This window comes from Vicia villosa, linkage group LG2, assembly GCF_029867415.1.
Source record: "Vicia villosa cultivar HV-30 ecotype Madison, WI linkage group LG2, Vvil1.0, whole genome shotgun sequence".
In the NCBI taxonomy this organism is placed as follows: Eukaryota; Viridiplantae; Streptophyta; class Magnoliopsida; order Fabales; family Fabaceae; genus Vicia; species Vicia villosa.
Window position 1 is genome coordinate 12,068,434 of NC_081181.1, and position 15,247 is coordinate 12,083,680.

The following is a 15,247-nucleotide window of genomic DNA, read 5'->3' on the forward strand; positions in this document are numbered from 1 at the left end:
AGCATATTTTGAGGAAAAATATTCACCAGCCATAGATTACATAAGTCAATAAAAGAGTCTTTGGTTCCGCGGTGAAGAAAACTGATTTTGAATAATTTGATTTTATAAATTTGATTCAGATTAAAAGTAAAACTGATTTTGAGTAATTTGATTTTATAAATTTGATTCAGATTAAAAGTAAATTGAACAGTAAATTTTTATGTAAGAATAATGTTTAAATTCAAAAATTATAAATTATAATTTCAAATAGAATTAATTTTAAAAGGATCAACAATTCTATTGGACATTCATCAAACATGTTAAAAACTTTAAATCAAACATATCATAAATTGAGAGGTAAATTAAATTTACGTCGGTTGTTAACTTAATTGATGAATGTCTTGTCTTTGTAAATTCATTTCAGGATAATGTAGTTCACTTATAAGACAATGAAAAAATGGCACACTAAACATGTGGAGTAAAAGGGAAGAATAGACTCTATTCAATAGAAATTCAAATGCAATGAAGAGAGGAAGGGAAGAAAGGGAATAGTGTAATGGCGAATTTTTGAATAAATTTAAAGACATTTTTTAGATAAACTTGGGTATAACAACAAATGTTATGGAATATGTTAATGAATAAATATTGTTGGTAAAACATAACCAAATAAGTTTTTTTTTAGAGCTTAATGATATTTATAATATTTTAAAAATAGGTAATGTATTCTTTTTTAACACCAAAAACTTTAAAAGTTCGTGTTCTTTTTAAAAACTAAAAAAAGAAAATTATACTAAAATGTGGGATTGTTAAAACCGGCTATTAATCAAAATTAGATCTAAGGGTTTGAAAATATTTGATAAGAGAGGGAAAAGATATTTGTGTTATGAATCATCCAAGAGAGAAAGGCCTAGAAGTTTAAGGGAAGAAGTATGATTTTTAAGGGCTTTAAATGTGCACAATATTTAATGTGCACAATATATCAAAAGAGGTGACTACAATCATAAAATCACACAATCTTTGATTCAGACATTGATATTGCATATAGTCACAATCTTCTTGAATAGCTCAAAGAATGATAGGTGTAACACTAAACCTTCGATGGACAATATATAATCTACATTATTGAACTTGATTTGGTAAGCTTGTCATTAATAGTGGTAGACAACCACTTTTATAAGTAACAAAGCTTAGATGGATGATAAAAGTTAACTTCATAGAATAGTTCTTGCTTCAATTGTTTTCAAGTTGGATTTACTTTGTTGTCAATACAACAAAAGGGTTGAAGGCATTTTAATTATAAACTCTCATAATCAAGTTTAATTGAGAGTGGATGTGAAAAGGGGAAAAATATTATAAAGATTTATGCAATCACTGTGAGAGAATTGATAATGTAAAATTGATTATGGCTAAAAATGAGTTGAAAGTAAAGTGATTTACGTTTGAATAAATTACTGTTAAAGTAAATTAAACAATAAACTTTAATATAAAGATTACGTTTAATCTTAAAAGTTAAAAATCATAATTTCAAATAAAAATCACATTTAAACATCAAATTATGGTCCATGAAACTTCTAGTAGCATACAAAATGTATGTTATTAGATTTTTTCTTTACCCACCTCTCTATGAGGGTCACCCCAGCGAAAAACCCATTTTACCCCACTTCGGAAATGCATTTCCGAAATATTTTTTTTCAAAATTTTTTCAGACTTCGGAAGTGCATTTCCGAAAAAATCCCAAAAATTGGGATTTTGACTAATTCGGAGATGCATCTCCGAAACAACAAAAAAAAAACTTAAAAAATCTCAAAAATTAATTTTAGGATATTAATTAATTCACATATCATAAATTTGATATAATTTATGATTAATGAATAATAATAATAATTATATATTTTGATATAATTTATGAGTTATGAATAATAGTTATTATATATTTCTATCCTGATTCATATTTTAAAATTTAAAATAATTTTAATTAAAAAAATTAAAATAATTTCACTTACAAAATAAGTTATAATTTTTTATTTATATATTTATAATAATTGTTATATATTTATAAAAAAATTGAAAAAAATGAGTGTTTTAATTTATATATTTATATAATAATTATAATAATTATTTTATATTTATTAAATTTATTATATATTATATATTATATATTTATATATTTATATAATAATTATATATTTATATATTTATATAATAATTATAAAAATTAAAAAAATGAGTGTTTTAATTTATAATAATTATTATATACCTATATATTTATATATTTATATAATAATATTATATATTTATATATTATATATTTATATATTTCACTTACAAAATTAATAATTATGATTATATATTTATATGTTTCTATTCTGATTCATAATTAAAAATGAGTTATAATTTTTTATTTAGTTTAAAAAATTTTAAAAAAGATTTTATTTTAATTTTATTTAATGAATAAATTTTATACTTAATTTTATATAATTCAAAATTTACTTATGAAATTAAGATGTTTTTGATTTATATAAGTTAGTAAAATAATTTTTAAGTTTAAAATTATTTAGGAAATTTTGATTCAACTTAATTTTATTGATTTACCTTTCATTTTATTGATTCACTTTCATTTTATACCTATTAATTGTATTGATTCACCTTGATTTTATTTTTTTAATAATTATTGAATTATTTCGGAAGTGTATATCCGAAACATTCCAAGACCAATTTGGTCTTGGAATATTTCGGATATTAATCTCCGAAAACACCTCCTTCTCTTAAAAAGGGGTGTTTTCGAAAATACATCTCCGATAACTCAAAAAATGGGGTGTTTTCGGAAATGCATCTCCGAAAACACCTTTTTTTCGTGTTTTCGGAAGTGCATTTCCGAAAACACTTTTTTTTCAATAAAAGTACGTTTTCGGAAATGCATTTCCGAAATAAGGGGTATTTTGGGAAATTCGCCAGAGGTGGATAAGAAGGTTAGGAGGTGGGTAAAGAAATTTTCTGTTATTATTAGGCTCACGTTTCATCAATAATTTTATACAATTAAGGAATTCATTTTTTTTTAAATTATAACTAAAAAATCAAAATTAGACTTGTGAAATACATTGTATGGTTTTCATATAAATATCCAGAAAATTTCTTTGGCCACCTCCCTATGGGGGTCACCCCCAGCGAAAATACCAAAATACCCCTGCTTTGGAAGTTCATTTCCGAAAGCGTTTTTTTTTGAAAAAATTGACTTATTTCGGAAGTTCATTTCCGAAAACAATATTTCGGAAGTGAACTTCCGAAATACTGCGATTTCTGCAGATTTATCAAAACACTCCCCCTCCCCCAATCATTTACCCTAAATCAAAAACAAAAAGTGGCAAAGGCGAAAATTTGTGCAAACAGAATTCCAAAGCTGCATCAAGGCTCCAATCACACTGCTAAACAACATTCAAAAGCCCTCAATCCTAACACTTTGTAAGTTTTGAAATTTTTAGATCTATAATTGAAATGCATGTTATTTAGGGTTTTAATTGCATAAATGATATATGGTTAGGTTGTTAGTAGTATTTAGGTTGTTTAGAAGCATTTTGATTTGGTTTGAAGTTTGGTTTAGGGGTCTGCCATGGAAGTTGCAGAAATACACATCGCAGGGGTGTTTCGGAAGTTCATTCCGAAAACACCTCCCTCCCAGTTTTCGGAAATGAACTTCCGAATTGTATCAGAAGTTCAAATTTTTTTGTTTTTTATTTTGTCTCGCATATTAATCGATTTCAACTGTTTACAGGAACATGTCAGACAACCAACAAGCACGCAGGACTGCGTCTTCTAAAGAGGGCGCTAAGGGAAGAAAGGGTTCTTCAAAGAAGGAGGTGAAAGAGGTGAAGGAGGTGAAGGAGGTGAAGGAGAAGAAGAAGCTTTTGACTGGTTCTGCTTCTCGTCCCCTGGGAGTCCATGGCTCGGACGCGCAGGCTCAGCCTTCAGGCGTGATCAACGCTGATGGTTCTGATACTGAGTGGGATGAAGATTGGTATAATTATCTTCATTCGGAGGAGTTCGCTCGTCGAGATGAATAACGTGTTTTTATTTTGTTTGATGTGTATTTTGTAACGCTCGTCGGGCAGAATAACATATTTTTGTTTTGTTTGACGTGTTTTGTTTTGTTTTGTTCGGATTTCGGATTGTATCGCACAGTGTTTTTGTATTGGATTTATCATGTTAATAAAAATACGTACTACTGTAAGTAACAAATGACGGAGGAGGTGTAACCGGGGTCGGAACATATGACGGAGGAGGTGGATGTTCGGAGGAGAAGAACCGGAGGTACGTCCACCGCGAGACAAAGGAGCCAATCATTGTAAGCTATAGTTTATCATTATCATCTGGGGACGTCATTTCTAAAAAATCAAGATTAAAAATAATAAGATTTTTTTCCCAATTTTTTGTAATGACGTCCCCTGATGATAATGATAAATTATAGTTTACAATGATTGGCTCCTTTGTCTCGCGGTGGACGTACCTCCGGTTCTTCTTCCTCCGAACATCCACCTCCTCCGTCATATGTTCCGGCCCCGGTTACACCTCCTCCGTCATTTGTTACTTACAGTAGTATACCTTTTGAAATTTGGAAGCCTTTTTTTCTCCCCACCACTCTCTCATCCCCACCTACCCGTGTTCAACAATATGTAACTTTAATTTTATGTAATATTATCGTTGTAATATTCACCCGATTAAATAAAGCGAATTGTTGTTGTTTTTCATTTTATTCTGTCCAGACATATTCTCGGAGGTTCATTTCCGAATTCTCCAAGGGGGGTGCGTTCGGAAATGAACTTCCGAAACACCACATTTTCTGAAAATGTAACTTTATTTCGGAGATGCATCTCAGAAATCAATATTTTATATTAAAAAACACACGTTTTCGGAGATACATTTCCGAAAACACCTTTTTTAAGAAAATAAGTACAGTTTCGGAAATGAACTTCCGAAACAAGGAGTATTGTGATAAATTCACCAGGGGTTGGCAAGAAGGTTAGGAGGTGGGTGAAGAAAAATTCAAAATCCATCAATCTCAACACTTTGAAAGATCATATATCTTTACCCAATATCCATTCTTTGATCTATGCATATTAACTTTCGACCGGCTCCTTGGATGTGCACATTCTTAAATGATGTTATATTTTCCATATAGCAATTGTATCTTTATGAGTAGAACCCTCTACTCCAGATACTCCATCATTAAACTTATGCAATGTACAACAAAAAGTGCTCAATAATTAATTTCTCATTGTCATCAATATTTTTCCATTTGTATTGTAACTTAGTGTGCGGTCAATGACAACTTGCGGAAAGCATCAATTTACTACAAAAAGAACATACCCATGAGACTATTTTAAAAAAAAAGAAAAAAAAGATAAGATAGTCTTCCTCATTCAATTGGTTTACCCATTTGTCATTAACATCCAAATTATCTTCTTCCAAATAGCCACATGTTCCTCCAAACTTTGTGGAAATTCACATTTTTTAATCAAATACTTGACTATAATATCATGATAAAATAGTGACTTATATCCTATGCCACAAGTATTAATTAGTTCATAGATCTTTTTAAAGTTGAATCATTTCACACATAAAAAGAAATAGTATTGTTGTAAAAATAAATATGGCAACGTTTAGGTATGCATCCTCCTTAATACCTTTCTTGTTAATGTTATTTAAAGTTGTGTAAGAAACTACTCTATTCTTGAAAAATTCGGAAGCAAATTTAACTTTTAGACTTTTCTTCTCCTCATCAACAAAATAAGCATTGTCTGCGTTATCTTCTACAATTATTTTCTTCACTAGTTTGTTTATATCGTATCTCTTAGACAATGTCTAACATCTTCTTCTTAACTTTATGAGAGACAAATCAATTTATACAAACTCAATTTTTTTATTCAAATTCTTAAATATAAGATAGTCATGTGTATCCCAAGTCAAAAGCCCCCATATGTTTATATATATTTTTTGAATTTAAATCTTTTCACACGTTAAAAGGAAATGAGATTAATGTAAAATGAAATGTGACAACATGCAAATGTGCATCCTCCTTAATAATCTTCTTGAAAATGTTATTTTTAGTTGTCTAAGAGACTATTCTATTTTTGAAAACGTTGGAAGCAAGTTCAATTTCTACTCTTCTCTCCTCCTCGTCAATAAAATCAACATTGTGTTCAACACCTCCATATAAGAACCTCTATCACTTAAGAAAAAGAGAAGTGAAAATGAGAATGGAAGGATATGTGTGTTGTAAATCACTCAAGAGAAAAAGACATGGAGGTTTAAGGGGAGTAATAGGTTTTTAAGGGTTTTAATTATGGGAAAGTATTTTAAAACAATATGATCACAAACCTATTTTGAAAATCTATTCCCACCGGGGTTGTATAAAATAAATTTGAGACCTGATTTCACAATTAAGTGATGGTTGGTTGATGTTGAGCAATCAAAATTAAGTATTTTTTTTATCGTATCCACAAGGATTGGTGCGATATAAATGTCGTTTAATAGTTACTATGATATTAAGTGGAACTTTGCGAGATGTTTGATGGTTTAAAGCTACAAAATGTAAATCCATAAATGATAGATAAAGTTTCAGAGATATGAGAGTTTTCCAGGATTTGATTTCATCTACCGATAGACTACGTAATTTTCCAGTCAATTATACACAATCTAAACATTCATTAATATCATCAATATCATCACGTATCTACCTTATGTCTAAACTTTTGATGAGGTTTCTAACTTATTGTTTAATTGACGATATCTCAGCCTATTAAACAATACCAAAGCATTAAGAATCGATACTTACGCTGAATGTTAAACCTAAATCTATGTCTAGAATTTAGAATCTAACAGATGATTATCTTTGAAATTCTGGTGCAGCAGTCCCAGATGTCCTATAGGATGTCGAGACATCCGGTCTATCATGAAGTACACAGGCAAGATATAAACAATTTCATGCGATACTGAAAGGTAAAGAACACAAGTGATTGTTAACCCAGTTCGGAGCAACTCTCCTACTCTGGGGGCATACCAAGCCAGGAATGAAGTTCACTATTAGAAGTATCAACTTGAAGCTAAACAACCTCTGGTTTACAACTTCTCACTTAATCACTACTCAATGCAATACTTCTACCTAAGACTCACTTAGGTATGAGGTCCTCCTCAAATCCCTCCAATCACAAACAGTGATACTATGCAGTATCAAACAATCGTAGAAGACTCACTTCCATGATAATACCTAGCAAAGACTCTTGACTAAGAACAATAACTTGGAGTTGCTTCATAGCTTCCTCCAAGAACAATACACCTATTGCCTACAGGCTTCAAGGTGGACACTACTTCTCTTGCTTCACAGCTTTGAGAAGGACATGGTGATCTTCCCACAACCCGGGAGATTCACCTTGACTAACTCTAGACTTCTACATCTTGAGCCGTACCAAACTAGGTTACAAATCCTTATTTTTATATCCTATTCCCAACTGGATTTGGGCTTCTAATCCTAACAGATTTAACTTATCCACTTTAGTTCAGGCCTTATATGATTGCATCATATCTCTGAATATATCTATGATTGTTAAATCATAAAAGATTTAACTTATCCACTTCAGTTCAGGCACGATGTCGTATGATGTTATATAAGACATCTCATACGACATGTCATTCTAGATGTTGAGACACCTCAACACAACATGTCTTAACATGAGATAGGACTTCTTGCTCTACTTGTTCCTGACAACAAGTTAATTCAGCCTATCTACTAAACGTGCTTTATTTGTTTTATTGAAATTAATGCCAATCCTAAAACTAGAGAACTTACAATCTTAGATCGAGATTCAAACCGTATTTCTTAATATCAATACAAATCTTTAAAGTTAAACAGTAAAACAGAGATAACATCGGTATTAAGGCATTAATAGACTGTATATAACATCATGATCAATAAAAACATACATAATGTTACGGTGAACTGCATCCAATCCCAACAAGAAAGGAGTTTAGCCACTCATGGTAACTTGATACAAATGAGAAGAAAATAAATGAATGAGCATAAATGTTGATTTCCGATTATTGATGTGAATCCCAAATCCTAAAATAGTATCCCTTTTGTAAAATTCTAAAATTAAAGGGAGTTTGGCATGTTTCTCTATCTCCAAAATAGTATCCCTTTTGTAAAATTCTAAAATTAAAAGTTATTTGTACAAATCTGATAAAGTAGACCGCGCTTAGCCCCAAATTTGGCGCTGAGAGAAGCTACAAACAAAAAACTTAAACTACCATAAATGGGGCTTAGCGGATATTTTTTAGTTGATTGCGGATGTCCCTGCTTTTTGTGCTATGATTGTACTCAACATGAAACTCAACAAACATACTTTGTTCCAAAATTGCATGGTTAAGCCATTTCTTTGTCATTTGATTACCAAACCTCTTCTTATATATGTATACATACCTACAAAATTACAAATGATTAATCTACATAATACAAAACTGTAAAGATAATATATACATAAAATTTGAGGTTTAGACTTGTGAAACTAATGAATCAAGTTAATATTTGCCATTATTTATGACAAATAATCAATATATTTTTGGCCCTTATCAACTCTCTCCAACTTAGAACTTTATTTCAACATTTGATTCTTATAAACATACTTCACCAATCTACATTCTCAAGCTTCTGAAGATTAGTAGATAAGATCAAAGATTTTACGTGAGACAAAACAATACATGGTACAAATCAAATATTTCTTCCACTACACATGTTTTATGGCGCATGGATTGTATTAGTGTACGATGTTGTCTACCACTCTCAGCTGACCATTATGAAGAAAACAACTAAGAAATTGTGAAATTCCATCTTCACCCTTCAACATATCTTTTGATGCTTATATATTGAAGACTTGGAAGATTGCGGTGGGGAAAAAACGAACTACTGAATAAAATTTTGAATACGCTAAAAATTTGTTCATTTTTAAAGCTTTAAAAAGCAAGAAATTTTGTTCATTAACTTGCTCAAACAATATTGTGTTATCTTTGTATTTCATTTGTGTAATTTGCTTTCAAGAAGCGTCTTGTAAACACACACCCTTTGTATTTCAACTTGTAAGTTAATTATATATGTTCCTTGAGAGACTATGGTATAGTTAGAAATTCTCAAGAAGACATTGACGGGTAGTATTTGTGGTTAGTAATCAGTTAGATTATAGTAGATTAAGTCCTTGTTGATAAGACAAAATCACCTTAGCCGGTGGACTGGAGTAGATTCGTTAACAGTGAACCAGAATAAAAATATCTTGTTCTTTATTTTTATCCTTTGCTCCTCTTTATTTGTCTTGGTTAATAAAAAAATTTAAATCTTGAACCCTAATTCAAACACCATTTTCTTGTGTTTCCCTTTACCTTCACTAAACACAAAACTCATGTCAAAAACTCCAAGATAACACATTCTCAATTACGAATCACACCTAACACACATCTTCATCAATGGATAAAGAGCAAAAATGAGGGACTTTACTCACAACCAACAATATTGCTAACATCGTGATTAGCTTATGCACTCATCCAAAAAAATCTAATTGAAAGCATAAAAGCACAAATCACAAAGGATTTTCAAGGGTGATAATGTGGTTTGGTTAATAAAGAAGGGTAATAACTAAAGGTAATTGACACAAAGTTTCCAAAATCTAGGAGAACATTCATTTCTCAAATTCTTTACCATTCACAACTTCATTTACCACTTTTCTCTTTGCTCAATTGTTACACCTTTGTTTCACATTGTTTGGCACAAAACATTTGCCAATGTTTCTTTCATTTTTTCATATATATTTTTTTCTTTCTTTTTGTTTTTCTTTTTCACATTTTTATTTATTTTTCAACTTCTTAGCAACCCACATTTTTCTGCCTAACTTGAATACAATCATCATTGTAATATGAATTCTCCTTTACTTTGAAAGGCAAGGGACAAAATCCCAACCACAAATGATGGTTGATTGTTAAAGTGTTCCATGAAAAAATTCAGAATCCGATAAAAAATCAATGATGAACTAATTATTTATGTGCGAATTTCAAAACCAATATGGATCCTGAAACTAAGGCTCAAATGGATTAAAAAATTCTCGCTCATTCACAAGGTAAGTCACTTTTGGTCAAGTGGTTGTTTTAAAAAAATATCTTGATCATTTTTATGCTTTCATATCATTCAACATAATTTCAAGATTAACCATAAGTTAATCCAATTAAAACAAAATATTATTGATCTCATGTGCATATAGTAAACAATAGAAAGTTTCCTCATATTTATATTTTGATCTAAAGTGATTCAATCATGAACATTTAGTGCAAAAGAATGAATGACATGACGTTTGTACAAAATACAAGTTTCATATTCATGGTATGTTCTAGAAAGAAATAAACATATACCTTGACATTGTACTATCTTTTCAAGCTTTTACCATTATCACAACATTTGCATGTTGATACACTCATACTTGAAATAATCACTCAATGCTTTTTTCAAGTCATTTAAAGACAAACTTTTAGAACAAACTTCAAATTAAATTAAACAACTTAAAAATAAACTAAACTACTAAAATATAAACAACTTCAAAATAAACTAAACTACTAAAATATCTATATGAAACAATTTAAACAAAATTCAACTAAATTAGCGAAAACCACCACAACGATGGGGAAAATGGGTTTGAGTGAAAGTTAATAAGTGGGCTGAATAAAATAAATTTTTGTTGGTATAGCAGGGTGTGCTTACCACCAACAGGTCTGTCCAAAATTTTCAAAATGTCAATTTTTCTCATGCTTTCCATCCACTTTCACTCTTTAATGCCTAGGCTACTAAATGCAAAGTTATTAAATACTTAAAAATTTGGGTTGCTTTCTAGCAAGTGCTTGTTTAACGTTGTTAGCTCAACGATTTTTCCAAGTGGACGCTCCCTCTTGCTGCTTCTTTTGCTTGGTTAGTTGTTTGCGCTTCCTGGTTTTTCTGTTGTTCCTTAAGGCAGTTCTTTTGATCTCTAGTTCAAAGTGCAATTTTTCTGCCAGTATTTTACGTCGCCTAAATAGAAATCACAAATCTACCAAGCACGATTTTGCAGCATGATGGCTAGAAGTATATATACAATATTAACAAATGCATAAGCTTAATATGATAAAAAAAACTATTTCTATGCTTTAATATTTAAACATCAGTCTTCGGCAACGACGTCGTTTTGGTGTTGAGCAATCAAAAGGAAGTATTTATTTTATTGTATCCACATGGACTGGTGCGATATCAAGGTCATTCAATAGTTAGTATGGTTTTAAGCATAAGTTTGTAAGATGTTTGATGGTTTAATGTTATAAAATGTAAATCGATAAATGATAGATTAAGTTTCAGAGATATGAGAGCTTGCCATAATTAGATTTCATCCACCGATATACCATGTAATTTACCAATCAGTTATACACAATCTAAGCACTCATGAATATCATCATGTACCGCTCACAAATAGAGTTTGTGTCTAAACCTTTGATTAGATTTTCACCTTATTGTTTAATTGAAGATCTCTCAGCCTATTAAACAATACAACAACATTAAGAATCAATACTTGCGTGTGAATGTTAAACCTAAATCTATGTCTCACTTCAAGCTAAGAAATCCATATTAACGAGCTACAAGAATAATTTATCAAGCCTCCCTTTAACATGTTACAATGTACAGAAGTCCAACAAACAAATCATTACAGATCAAATAAGCCAAATCATAAGCTAGGACTTTTCCTTACCCCAAACTTACGGTGGGAGCCTAAGTGAAGGCAGCTGGGTTTTTTATATAGAATATCACTATCCCAAAATATGTTATATAGTATTGTATACAATGATATCTAGATATAATATTAGTTAGATATTAGCTTTAAACCATAGATAATAAAAAATTATAATGTAGGTGAACTTGATGCTAGTGTGAATAAAACTAGAATGTTACAAAACTATTTTAAAAAAAAAAAAATGGGTACTCCATTTAGATACATGTGAATACTTCTTGCATATATACTAATATATTCTCACAATTAAATTGATAAATATACGTTTGTCATATGACACAAAAACTACAATTTCATTTTGTATGACATTGTTTCTCCTATTTTGATCTATGGCATAGTAAATTATAAAGATGATTCTTTATATATTTACATGTTAAAGGTTACTTGTAATTTTTATCTTTTATATAATATAGTTATACTTATCTCTAATTTCTATCTTTTATACAATTTATATATAAATTAAAATATTTTTTAATTTACTTAAGTTTTTCAAAATTATATATCTCATAGTTAGTAATGTGCCCACAATTATGCAACATAGAATTTAAATCTATGAGTCTTGAGCAAGTACATGAAAACTAAGAAGATTTCACAACCATAAATTATATAACATCCAAAATAAGTCATAACATTAACTTAGTTACATTCTTATCAAAAAATATAATATAGAAGTATATTAAACAAGTCACTTGACTAATTAGCATAAAAAAAATTAAATAAGTCAATTGACTAATTAGAAAAATATCATAAATCATAACACAATACCAAAAGTCCAATAGAAAAACACGCCAATACTCTAAAATAAGTCATTAATGTGTCAGTCAAACTCATCTTCCTTAATAAAATCATTGGTTGAAAATTCATCAATTCATAACCATCTTGGTCTATAGTGTTAAAAGTTCAAATTCATATTTATATGCAACTATAATAACACTATTAGAAACTGGGCCAGCGAGACTACTACCATTTCAGTATAAATTTAAAATTATTCATTTGAATCATCAAAATCCATAATTTTCATACTCATTTAATTCCTCATAACATTCTTATCCTATCTCCAATCAGTCATTACATACACAATAATATTCCACAAAGTATACAACTAAAGAACGCAATTCATTTTACGTACCTTATTTATTGTTATTAACAGCTGATTGTATATATTTTTGGCGCAATTCTTTTTTATATATGTAGCCCATCGTTGACTTCCCATCAAAATCAATCAATCTCAACACTTTAAAAGATTATATTTCTTCATTCAATTTTCCTTCTTTAAGCTTTGCATGTTGACTTTCTAAACAATTCTTAAATATGAACATCCTAACAAATGATGACCTATATTCCATTAAGCATCCCAAACTAAAATATTAGCAAATCGTTTCATCGCCATTTTATTTAAACCAACACCAATGGAAAATAGAATCGACAAGGAAATAATATTGGACATAGAATAGAAGCAAGTGGTTGTCCTCTAACCCTTAACAATTGTATCCAATAAAGACTCTTTCTTATTGCCACCACAAAAATTCCATTTGCCTTGTAATTTGGTGTGTTGTTAATAACAACTTGCAAGAAGCATTGATTGACTCAAAAAAGACACACTCTTGAGACTATTTACCAAAAAAAATCAAGAGTCTTTCTCCTTCAAGTTATCTATCCATTTTATCATAAACTTTCAGATGAACCTTTTCCATACAGCTATATGATCCTCCAAAACTATGTAAACTTATTCAAATATTAACTCTAATATCATGATAAGATGGTGGCTTGTATCACAAGTCAAAAGCGCCAATAATTTCACATATACTTTGAAAGTTAAATCCTTTGATATATAAAAGGAAATAACATTGTTGTATTAAAAAATGTATCAACGTGTAGGTAGGCATCATCCTTAATACGCTTCTTGAGAATGTTATTCAGAAATATATAAGCGGCTTCTCTATATTTGAAAAAGTTTGATGCAATTTCAACTTTTGGACTTTTCCCTCCTCACCAACAAAATCTACATTGTCTTCATCATTGTTCCTTAGATAATGTTCCACATTTGTTTCCTAACTTCATGAGGGGCAGGAGCAGCTCAACAGTCTTCAACATCTTTATCACATTTCCTTAGACAATGTCCCACATTTGATTCCTAACTTCATGTGGGGCAGCTCAACAATCTTTAACATCATTATTGGTACATGCAAGAATCAATAAGCTCCTTTTGTATAAACCTTTTCACAATATTTACTTTTAGAATGTGAGGGTTAAACCTAATTCATTACTACAAAACCAGCTCGTAAAGTGAGGATTTCCCCAACTTTAAAAACAATACACATTTAAAGTTTTTGGGGTTGCAACAATGGCAAGCCAAAGGTTCCAATTGAGCGACGAGGGGCAGACCACAATGAAGCATCAATTGACTCTAAAAAAACACTCCCTTGAGATTATTTTCCAAAAAAGTCAAGATAGTCCTCCTCAAGCAATTTATCTATCCATTTGTCATAAAGATACAAATTATCTTCTTCCAAACTGCCATATGATCCTCCAAAACTTTCTGTAAATCCACATTTTTTATTCAATATTTAACTGTAATATCATGATAAGATAGTGACTTGTACCCTATGCCACAAGACCTAACAAGTTCATATATCTTTTGAAAGTTATGTTCTTTCACACATAAAAAATAAATAGCATTATTGAAAAAATATATATAGTAACGTGTATGTATGCATCCTCCTTAATATTTTTCATGTGATTGTTATTTAAAATTGTGTAAGAAACTATTTTATTTTTGAAAAAGTCGGAAGCATTTTCAACTTCTAGAATTTTCTTCTCCTTGTCAACAAAATCAGCAAAGTCTTCACCGCCTTCTACAATTGTTTTCTTCATTAGTTTGTTTATCTTGAGTTCCTTAGACGATGTCCTACTCCCACATCTCTTTCTTAAATTTATGAGGGACTGCTCTATTGGTCTTTTTCATTTGTCATAAATATGTAAATGATCTTCTTGCAAACGACCATATACTTCTTCCAAAATTTATGTAAACCCAGCTTTTTCATTCAAATATTTAATTATAAGATTGTAATCCATGTATGAAGTCCCAATAAACTCATATATCTTTTAAAAGTAAAATCCTTTCACACATAAAAAGAAAAAAACATTATTATAAAATGAAATATGAAAATGTGTAAATGTGCATCCTCCTTAATACTCTTCTTGAAAATGTTATTTTGAATTGTTTAAGAGACTACTCTATTTTTTTTAAATGTTGGAAGCAAATTCAACTTATAGACTTTTCTCCTCCTCGCCAATAAAAGCAGTGTGGTCTTCATCATATTCTACAATTGTTTTCTACATTATTTTGTTTACTTTGAAACCCTTAGACAATGTCTCACATCTACTTCCTGACTTCATGAGTGATGGTTCAAAAATCTTAAACATTTTTA